The sequence below is a fragment of the Musca domestica genome, unplaced genomic scaffold (genome assembly GCF_030504385.1).
Source record: "Musca domestica strain aabys unplaced genomic scaffold, Musca_domestica.polishedcontigs.V.1.1 14, whole genome shotgun sequence".
In the NCBI taxonomy this organism is placed as follows: Eukaryota; Metazoa; Arthropoda; class Insecta; order Diptera; family Muscidae; genus Musca; species Musca domestica.
In genome coordinates this window covers 7,045,783-7,057,500 of record NW_026712192.1, presented here as the reverse complement: position 1 = coordinate 7,057,500, position 11,718 = coordinate 7,045,783, and positions in this window count along the sequence as shown.

The following is an 11,718-nucleotide window of genomic DNA, read 5'->3' as shown; positions in this document are numbered from 1 at the left end:
AAAACTCGAAATAAATATCCGATTCTCTTAAAATTTCACATATCCTGGTATTTTTACTAACATAAGTTCTGATGTGAAGGTGCGATGCATCGATCCACTCCTTCGGGTGCCTCCCCCACAAAGGGTCAAAATTTTGGAACAATTATAACTGTTTTTATAAGTGAAATATGAGTCCCATGGTCTTCAAATGTCGCACATCTTAATATTTACATTAACACAATATCTGATACAAAGAACCGATATAACGTACCACTACTTCTGGTACCTTCCCCACAACGGGCCAACAATTTTGTATTACCATGAAATTCATAAAACGCGTACAAGCATGATGATTTTAGCGACATTATTTACAGGAATTGTTTCAAATTTCGCATTTGAAGTTCGTAATGGATATTTTAAGCCTATGACAGAAAATTGCCTATGCAGGTCCAGGTCTTCGTATAGGCCCCATATATCAGTACCTCCGTATATTTGGTATTTTGACGATTTTAGCGACATTATTTACCGGAATTGTTTCAAATTTTGTATTTGAAGTTCGTAATGGATGCTACAGCCTATGCCAGAAATCTGTATGTGCAGGCTTATGACAGAAGTTGCGTATTCACGTCGTCGTATAGACCCTAATATACGGCTACATTTGGCATTTTTGGGATTTTAACAGAATTTTTAATGGATTTTAATTTTTTTTTGAAAATTGCCAAATTTGTACCAAACGGTGGAGGGTATTCAAAGATCGGCTCGGCCGAACATATTTTGAGTTCTTAGTAAGAAGAATGTATCCTTGCAAAAATGTTCAATATAGGCTCACTTCATGTGAAGGTATCCCCTGATTTCAGCTATTTCTGGTGTCTTGGCCACATTTTTCAATTGATTTTACAATTATTTGGAGTTTTGGTTTCTAATGGGGTACAAACCTTCTTAGTAGAAAATTTTAATGCAGTTCAATGATTCGGAGCAATAAAAAGAATTGGAAACGTTTTTACATTTCTAAAATTTTTATGAGATTTTATTTAGTTGCTTTGAATATATGGACCTGGTATAGAGAATAGGTCCATTATGAGAAATTAAACACGTTTCTAAAATATGATTTAATTTTTTTTTTAAATTGCCATCTGTATTTTCCCAATAAAATTTTGTATTATCTCAGTATTAAAATGGTCAAAAAAATTCTCGTAATTCACTACTGAAAATTTCAAAAACGCTATTATAAAAAATTGAAAAATTTTTGGGGTATATTGGGGTATTAGCCAACACCAGTGCGAAACATAAATAAAATATTTTTTTCAATTGGTCTTCATTTTCTGATGATGTTAACATTTCTCATCAATAAATTCAAAAATGTGAAATATTCAAATATTCACACCATATTCGCCAATCGGAAACACTTTTAATTCAATACAAAATTTTTTAATCACATTAAATTTATACACCTTATACAAATATAATCGACATCACGAAATAAATATAAAAATACGAAATATTTAATCAGCGGAAACTACATAACACCTTTAATTAAGGTTTCAGTTTAATTGCATTCCCATAAACTACAAATCAAATATTTACGACTAAACTATGCGGGTCATCACAAGAAAATCAAAAAAAAAAAAAAAAAAAACAAAACAAAAAAAAAATAAAATCAAACAAAAAAACTCAAGTTAATAATTTAGCTATCCAGATGTTAGCAACGCGATGTTGGCAAACGAAATGCATTTAAGTTCATCTGGGAAACCAAGTAAATCATCCAAATTTATCATCTGTTTTTTTTTTTTTTTAGCGGGGATCTTCTCAAAACATAATAGACTTTACCAAATAAGTTAATGGTTTTTAATTAGTGAAATCAACACCAATAATATCATGCCGCAGATATCGATCGTGTGTTTTCTTTGTTAATTTTATTAACTTATTTTGTTTGTAAACGCAAGAAAAAAAAAAAAGACGAAGCAAATTACAAATGACCTTGAGAGATTTGTTTTAAATGAATGGATATTTCACAAATGAAATAGTGCGAATATTTCATTTGGCTATGTCTTCGGGTCATATGTCTGTCTCTATTTTTATACCCTACACCACTAGGTGGTCAGGGTATTATGTCTTTGTGCATTTGTTTGTAACAGGCAAAAGGAAACGAGATCGACCCACAGTTCCTTTTGATGATCTGCATAGAATCACATTCTGAGTCGATTTATGCATGTCCGTCCGTCCGTCCGTCTGTCCGTCTGTCCATGTATTTTTGTAAACAAAGTACAGTTCGCATTTATTGCCCTATCCAGATGAAATTTTGCACAAATCATTTGTTTGGCCCAAGGACGAACCCTATTGAAATTGGAGATAATCGGTAAAAATTTAGATATAGCTCCCATATATATCTTCGTCCGATTTGCCTTTTATTGTGCACCAAACGTGTAATATCAGCCCGAATAGTATGGAATTTTGCACATACAACCAAATTAGGCCTGAAAATAAGTATGCCAAATATTATCGAAATCGGTTCAGATATAGCTATAGCTCCCATATATATTGTTCATCCGATTTGTTATTTTTGTCCTCCGCAGCCGTAATATGCACTCTGTAACAACAATATTTGGGGAAATATATCAAATGCAGCTCAGAAATACCTTTGCTAAATTTTATCGAGATCGGTTCAGATTTGGATATAGCTCCCATATATAACTTCGTCCGATTTACCATTTATTGTGCACCAAACGTCTAATATTTGTCCAAATGGGATGGAATTTGGCACATACGACCGAATTTAGTCTAGAAGGTAGTGTGCCAAATTTGGTGAAGATCGGTTCAGATATAGTTATAGCTCCCATATATATTGTTCATCCGATTTGTTGTATTTGTTACCCACAGCCGTAATACGCACTCCGTAACAACGATATTCAGGGAAATATATCAAATACAGCTCAGAAATATCTTTGCCAAATTTTATCAAGATCGGTTCAGATTTGGATATAGTTTCCATATATATTTTTATCCGATTTCAAATTAATTTTGCACCAAATGTGCAATACCAGTCCGAATTTAAAAGATACAAATGCTTCGGCATATTTAGTCCTTTGAATTTTAAATTATAATTATAATCATAGCGTGTATAATTGAATTCTCCCATAAAAACTTTTAATTATTAAGTGGAGCTCAACTAAATTAGCAAAGTGGTGTAGGGTATCATAAAATCGGCCCCGCCCGACTTTAGGACTTTCTTTACTGGTTTTCTTTTCTCTTGGAGATAAACACAAATGAAAATATCAATAAATTATGTTTAGGCAAAAGAGAAGAAGAGATTAGCATAAAAATCAGGGGAGCCACAAAATGGTAGGCTTGCATAGCTTTAAACAAAATAAAATTACAAGAACATATTCAACATACATTCACATTACATTTTGTAACTGCTTCAAAACAGCACCTTGAGTTTACATTTGTCGAGGATTAGTATTATGAAAAATGATGATCTTTTTTGGGAGAGATACTAGAAGAATATAACGATGTACCAATATGCATTTTCTACTTTTATGGGGAAGGTACCGGAAGGAGTCGATGTGAAAACAATTAATCGATATTTTATGTATGTTAGTTACTGCGCTAATAAACCAAGAACGAATTGGCGGATTTTGACAATTGACACCATTTCGGAAAGGATGTCGATTTAACGATGTTCATCTGTCTATTGAAATCACGAGACAACCACCATTATTCGACGTAAAGCTTCAAAATTTGGCAGAACAATTTGTATTGTGTCTTAGATGGTTTATTATTGAAAATGAGATATATCTGTCCATGTTTTGGTATAGCCGCCATAAAACGGTACCTTTCGATATTCTGTATTTTGATGATTTTTGCCCCATTTGTCCATAGATTTGTCTAAAAATTAATATTTGTAGGGCATAGTGTATTTTAGCTTCGGTGGCGAAACATTGTATGTATAGGTCCACGTCGTTGTATAGCCCCTATATAACGGTACCTCCCGATATTCAATTTGACATACTATATTGAGTGTACATTTTTATACCCTACACCACATTGTTGTAAGTGTATTATGTCTTCGTGCATGTAAATGAGAAGAGAACAAGTAAAAAAGCTGTAAGTTCGGCCGGGCCGAACTTTTAATACCCTCCACCAAATTTTGCAATTTCCAAAAAAAAAAAATAAAATAAATAAATAAATAAAATAAAATAAAAAAAAAATCCTTTAAAAATTCTGTTAAAATCGTAAAAATACCGAATGTCTATACGACGACGTATACCTGCATAGACAACTTTTGTCATAAGTTATTACAACATTTAAATGCGAAACTTGAAGAAAAATTTGTTTATAATGTAGCTAAAATCATCAAAATACCGAATATAGGGGGGTACGGTATATGGGGGCTATACGAAGACGTGGACCTACATGGCCCATTTTCTGTTTTCTGCTGCAGTATCTATTACGAACTTCAAATACCAAATTTGGAACGGTTCCGTTGAATAATGTCGCTAAAATCATCAAAATTCCGAATATCGGGGGGTACCGTTATATGGGGGCTATACGAAGACGTGGACCTGCACAGATAATTTTCTGTCTTAGGCTGTAGTATCCATTACGAACTTCAAATGCCAAATTTGAAACAATTCCGGTGAATAATGTCGCTAAAATCATCAAAATACCGAATATCGAGAGGTACCGTTATATGGGGGCTATATGAAAACTTGGACCTACATGTCCCATTTACGAACTTAACCTGCCTACTGGCAAAATATACATGTGTGCAAAATTTTAGCCTTCTATCTCAATTTATTCGAAAGATAGCGTGATTACAACAGACAGACAGACAGACAGACGGACAGACGGACAGACAGACAGACAGACACACAGACACACAGACAGACAGACGGACATGGCTAAATCGTCTTAGAATTTTACGCTGATCAAGAATATATATACTTTGTTGGGTCTGACGTGAGTATTTCGAGGAGTTACAAACGGAATGACAAAATTAATATACCCTCCATAGTATGGTGGAGGGTATAAAAACACAACAGCATGTTTTGGCTGTAGAACTCAATTCTCGATCCGGCTCGAGGGACCAATGAAGAGAGTGAGAAAGGAAACACAACCGCTTCGTTTGCGTGTAGAATCAATTCTCGATCCGGCTTGAAGGATCAATGTAACTAAGAATATAATCCAATCTCCCTCTTCGATTGTCAACTCTATTCTCTATTCTTAATGTTTGGCTCCAAGTACCAAATACAGGGTGAGATGAAAAAACTGCAACCAAATTCAGACTGCTGTCATTTCTAAGCCACTCATTATATTGTTTACAAGCGTACAAAAGCATTCTGGTGAGAATTTTCCAGAAAAAAAGTTATTCGCGATGGAATTCAAGCGTGATAGTGTGATTTCTTTATATTTGGCTGGAAAACCACAAGTGACTACCGTTAGAGCACTCCAGCATTTAAATGTGAAGAAATCTTTTGTTTCTCGTACCATCGCTCGTTACCGTGGTACTGATAGTGTAGCCCGACGTCCAGGAAGTGGACGGAAGAAAACAGCAACATCAGCAGAAATGGTTCGAAAAGTAAAGAAGCGACTTGATCGAAACCCGCGTCACTATGGCCGAAAAATGGTTCGCGAGCTGGAAGAACTTTGAAAGAGCTCAGTTCTGTGGTTTACTCAAAATAACTACAAGAATCTTAAACAGCAAATATTTAAGACAGCAAAAATATGTTGATGTAAAACCACTCGTCCGACAGTTGTTAAAATTATTCCAGTGGCAGCTCATTATAATGTTTACAAGCGTATAAAAGCATTTTGGTGAGAATTTTCGACCGTGACATTAGAATAAATGTTGAATATTATCTTGAAAATATTGTGGAGGGTGTATTAAAGCTTTCGGCACGCAAACATTTTGGCCGCAGACCTTGGACATTCCAACTCAGCACCATCAGACTTAACACTCGCCACCCAACAATCAACAGCGCACCACCAAAATCTCCGGATACCAATCCATTGTCTGGACAATTGTGTCGAATATTTTGGAAAGCAAGGTTGACACTAAAAAATACTAATGTGTTGATGACCTCAATCAATCGCTTCGCTAGGAATGGACCAAAATCTCGCAGAGCAACAGCGTTGGACGGTTTTATTTCCGTTTGAAGGCCATAATTCGTGCCAAAGGTGACCAATTCGAACAAATCTAAGCTTATTCTAAGATTTGATGCTATTACCGACATTTTTTGCTTTCCTTAAATAAAATTAAAAAAAAAAACAAGTAAAAAACCTGTAGGCCGAACCATTTGGTACAAATTTGGCAATTTTCAAAGAAATTAAATCCGTTAAAAATTTTATTAAAATCTTTAAATTGCCGAAAGTAGTCGTATATTAGGGTCTATACGACGATGTGAATCTGCATAGACAACTTTTGTCAATATTCAAATGCGAAACTTGAAAAAAATCTGTTTATAATGTAGCTAAAATCATCAAAATACCGAATATAAGGAGGTACCATGCACAGACAATTTTCTGTCATAGGCTGTTGTATTTATTACGAACTTCAAATACCAAAGTTGTAATAGTTCCAGTAAATAATGTCTTTAAAATCGTCAAAATACCCAATATCGGGAGGTACCGTTAGATGGGGGCTATACGAAGACGTGGATCTGCACAGACAATTTTCTGTCATAGGCTGTAGCATCCATTACGAACATTAAATACCAAATTTGAAACTATTCCGGTGAATAATGTCGCTAAAATGGTCAAAATACTGAATATCGAGAGGTACCGTTATATGGGGGCTATATGGGGGCGGAGGATAAAAAAAGAAAAATAATTATAATCCAGAAATCTTCCATTTTTTGTATAAATATTTTTGAAAATTTTGAAGGGGAGATACCAGAAAGAGTGGACCAATATGTTACATCTTGTGTTAGTAGAAATAATGGGATGTGTGAAATATGAAGACAATCGGATGCTTATTTCGGATTTTATGCTCGTTATGGTTATTCAAAACTTTGACCCTTTGTGTGGGACGTACCAGAAGTAATGGCTCGATCTCTAGCTTCTTTATAACAGATCTTGTATTAGTAGAAATAATGGGATATGCAAAGTCTGAATGGAATCGAATGTTAATTTTGCGTTTTGTGAGCTTCATGGATATTCAATATTTTGAACCATTTGTAGACGAGGTACCAGAAGGAATGGACCAATATATTCCATCTTCACACTAGACCTTGGGTTAATAAAAATATTGTGATGTGTGTAATTTCAAGAAAATCATACATCACTTTTTATAAGAGTTATAATTATACAAAATTTTGACCCTTTGTGGGGGAGGTATTTGGTGGAGTGAATCGATATTGTCTATTTTCGCACCTAACCTAGCATTGATGCAAATATTAGGATTTGCAAAGTTGGATCAAAATCAAAATATTCTTCCTGGACAGTTTTTTTTTTGAACATTTCAACTTTTTGTAGTGGGGGGGGGGGGCGGGTTTACCAGATAGAACTCAATCTAAGTTTGATAATAATATTACGATGTACCAAGTTTGGAACAAATCGGATACTCCCTTCGAGAGTTGTCGTGTGCACCAGCCAGACAGACACACAGACGAATATCCCTAGGTCGACTCCAAATGCCCTGAAACGAATTTGGTCCAAAGAGACCTTATTCGAGACCATTATTTCGATTAGACACGTTTTGTCCGTATCAGCCATATGGCCAGAGAGGGTATATATCTCTCTAGCCATATGGCTGAGGGTATAAAAAGAAACATAATTATATTCCCGGAAGGCTCTTAAAAATTTTCAGTTTTTGTTTCAAAATTTCGAAGGGGAGATACCAAAAAGAGTGGGCGGATATATTTCATTTTCACACTCGATTCAATTTTGGCAAAAATATTGGGATGTGCGTAAGTATTGTACATTCTAGTCACAAGGCTGGAGGTATAATGAATTTAATACAAAATTCTCGGACAAATGCGCCCAAATGCCATTTGAATTTTCTACAGAATGCATCAATTGAAATTTATTCGGAAGATAGAAATATTATAACTGACAAACGGCGAAATCCACCAAAAATGTCACCTCCAGCAAGAATATACTTTACGGCTTAGAAATAATCACAACACTGATTAAAAGTGCACACCTTTTATAATACGGAAGCAATATCGTAATAAAATGTACGTTGTTGTCTCTATGCAAACTAGGAAGTTCCATTAAAGGGGATGGGTATACATGTGTCTACAAAAACATACCATAAATATTATCACCTTTTTATACCCTCCATACTGTGGTGGAGGGTATAAAAAGGTGATAATATTTATGGTATGTTTTTGTAGACACATGTATACCCTCCACCCCACTATGGAGGGTATATTAAGTTTGTCATTCCGTTTGTAACACTTCGAAATACACATTTTAGACCCTACAAAGTGTATATATTCTTGATCAGCATAAAATTCTAGCCGATTTAGCAATGTCCGTCCGTCTGTGAAAATCACTCTAGCTTCCGAACGAAATGAAGTAAGTTGATAAAAATTTACTGAAATATGTACTATGTCTGCAGGACTTTTGATATTGAAAATGGGCCATTTGGGTCCACGTCTTCGTATAGCCCCCATATAACGGGACCTCCCGATATGCGTATTTTGATGATTTCAGCGACATTATTTGCCGGAATTGTTTCAAATTTGGAATTTGAAGTTCGTGATGGATACTACAGCCTAAGACAGAAAATGAGCCGTGTAGGTCCTCGTCTTCGTATAGACCCCATATAACGGAACCCCCAATATTCGGTATTTTGATGATTTCAGCGACATTATTTACCGGAATTGTTTCAAATTTCGCATGTGAGGTTCGTAATGGATACTACAGCCTACGACAGAACATTGTCTGTGCAGGTCTTCTTATAGCTCCGATAAACGGTACCTCCCGATATTCGGTATTTTGATGATTTTAGCGAGATTATTACCAGAATTTTGTATTTGAAGTTCGTAATGGATACTACAGCCTATGATATAAAAATTGTCCTATGGTACCTCCCTATATTCGGAATTTTGATGATTTTAGCTTTTTTTGAAAATTGCCAAATTTGGTCCAAATGGTGGAGGGTATTCGAAGTTCGGCCCGGCCGAACTTACAGCATTTTACTTGTTAATTAGAAAAATCCGTAAAATAAATACAACCGAAGCATTTCAGGTATCATCACATCGTGTGTTTAATAAATTGCATATTCATTTCGACTAGGGATTAGAAAACAAAAACAACAACTTAAAATCGGAATGATATAACGATGGATTTAAGTGTATGTATGCATATGCAAATTTACTACATGTGTGAGCTATTAAAAAAAAAAAACTTAGAAATCTCCACAATTTGGAATGGGTGTTTGTCAAGAGATTTTATTTGCATGTTTTTAATTTGAGATTTTGAAGGATGAAACAGCACCGATTTTTTTCGATTTATTGAGTTCAAAGTCAACACCATTCACCCGATGTATCCAATAATCTATCTGCAACGGCTTGCTATCGTAAATAGAAAGGCGTTGGGCCAGTCTGGAGATCCCAAGTTTTTGCATTGACAAAACAAACACCTGTCCGAGAATGGAATTGCCGAGAAGACAAATGATCTGTTGGAATCTAACCTTCTGCATTGGATATAATCCCGAGACAAAACAGTAATAACTTAAATCAAATAAACCCTAAAAAAAACAAGCAAAAAATCAACAAAATCATTAATATCTGTTTGGAACGGGGCACAGCACCCTTTACTTTTTGTGGGTATAGGCAAAATGGCTGGCCATGTATCTGTCCACACAGCAGAGACATGGATATGCAAATATTTCGAATGAATGAAAACATAATTCGAAATAAAAATCAATTCAAATTTCTCGAAAATTCATATTTTATTAATTTTATTTCTGCGCTCGAAACTGCTTCTGTGATTTCTGTTTTTTTTTTTTTTTGGAATTTGTTTTGATTTGTTATTGGATTTTATTGATTCTTTTCATCGAATACAAAATACGAAATCATTAATCAAAATATTGAAAAATTTTCAACGAGAAACCCAAATTTGAATACCCTACACGCGTTCTTCTTCTATGACAAATTACCAGCCTCCCTGATAGTCACAATATTGATGCTTTTGGTATCTGGCGCTGGGTGTGAGCAACAACTTCATCAGAAATATTCAAATGGTGAAATGTATATTGCCAAAATATTTGTTGGCCCTAGTCACCATTCGACACCAAGCGAATGCAAACTGTACGAATTAAAACGGCACTACTCATATTTGCTAAAAAAAGAGTGAGAGATTAATTATTAAGATTTGCAGTGTCTTGACACAGAAACACAGTGGGGGAGAAAATAAAAATGTATGGTAAATACAAACTTTAAACAATTAATTAAAAATTGCTGTAACAAGTGCCAGTTCTGTGGCTTGCTGGAAAAAAAACGCACAAAATTCTCAAACTGCACATTTTTACGAGAGCAAAAAATAAAAAACAAGTAAAAAAGCAACTGAGTTCAGCCGAGCAAAACTTTTAATACTCTCCACCATTTTGAAGGATCTTGAAATGACCAAAAAAAAAAAAAAAAACGTCGAAATATACCAATTAAATGAAAACTGTAATATGGGGGCTATACGAAGGTGTGGTCCTGCATGAGCAATTTTTTTGTCAGTCTGTAGTGCCGAATCCGAACTTCAAATACGAAATTTTAAAAAAAAATCCGTTGAATGATGTCGCTAATATCATCAAATTTGAAACAATTCCGGTGAATAATGTTGCTAATATCGTCAAAATACCAAATAAAGCGAGTTACTTGTAAAGATGTGGGCTATACGAAGTCGTGGACCTGCATATCCAATTGTCTGTCATAGGTTGTAGAATCCATTTGGAGCTGCAAATACGAAATTTTAAACAATTCCGGTCAAAAATCATAAAATACCGAATATCGAGAGGTATCGCGGACCTATATAGACAATTATCTTCCAGGGTGTAAAGAACTCAGAAGTAACTTCTTGTGTGAATTTTCAGGCAATTTCATTGAAAAATTTGTCTACAATTATCAAATTACCGAATATCGGGAGGTACCGTTATATGGGGGATATACGATATCGTGAACCGACGTAGCCCACCTTCAAATTTGACCTGCCTGCAGACAAAAGACTGATCTGTGCAAAATTTTAGATTCCTATTTTAATTCGTTTTGACTCTACCGTGATTACAACAGACGGATAGGGCTAAATTGTCCTAGAATTTTACGCTGATCAAGAACGGAATAACGAACTTATATATAACTATATAATAAAGAGAGAGATAGAGAGAGAGAGAGAGAGAGAGAGAGAGAGAAAACATCAGGTTTTGTACAAACTTTGAAATATTTTAATATTTGTAACATCGATCCCCTCCTTCTAGTACCTCGTAGTAGTAGTAAGCGGTCAACATTTTGAATTTCTATAAAACAAGTAAGAATATATTTTAATAAACTGACATAGGCAGTGAGGAGAAATCCCCAAAAAAAGGAGATTAATTCAGGGAATCGGTATTTTGAATTTTTTGACACACAATTTTAAACCAAATCATGTGTAACTTAGCATTTAGAGTTCGGAGTAAATATAATATATCCTTGCTAAAAAATTCAGATTGATCCACTATTTGGCATAGTGGTATATTTTATTGTACCTTTTAATTTTCGATATTTCGAAGGATTCGAACAGAATATTGACAGAATCTCTCCCTGC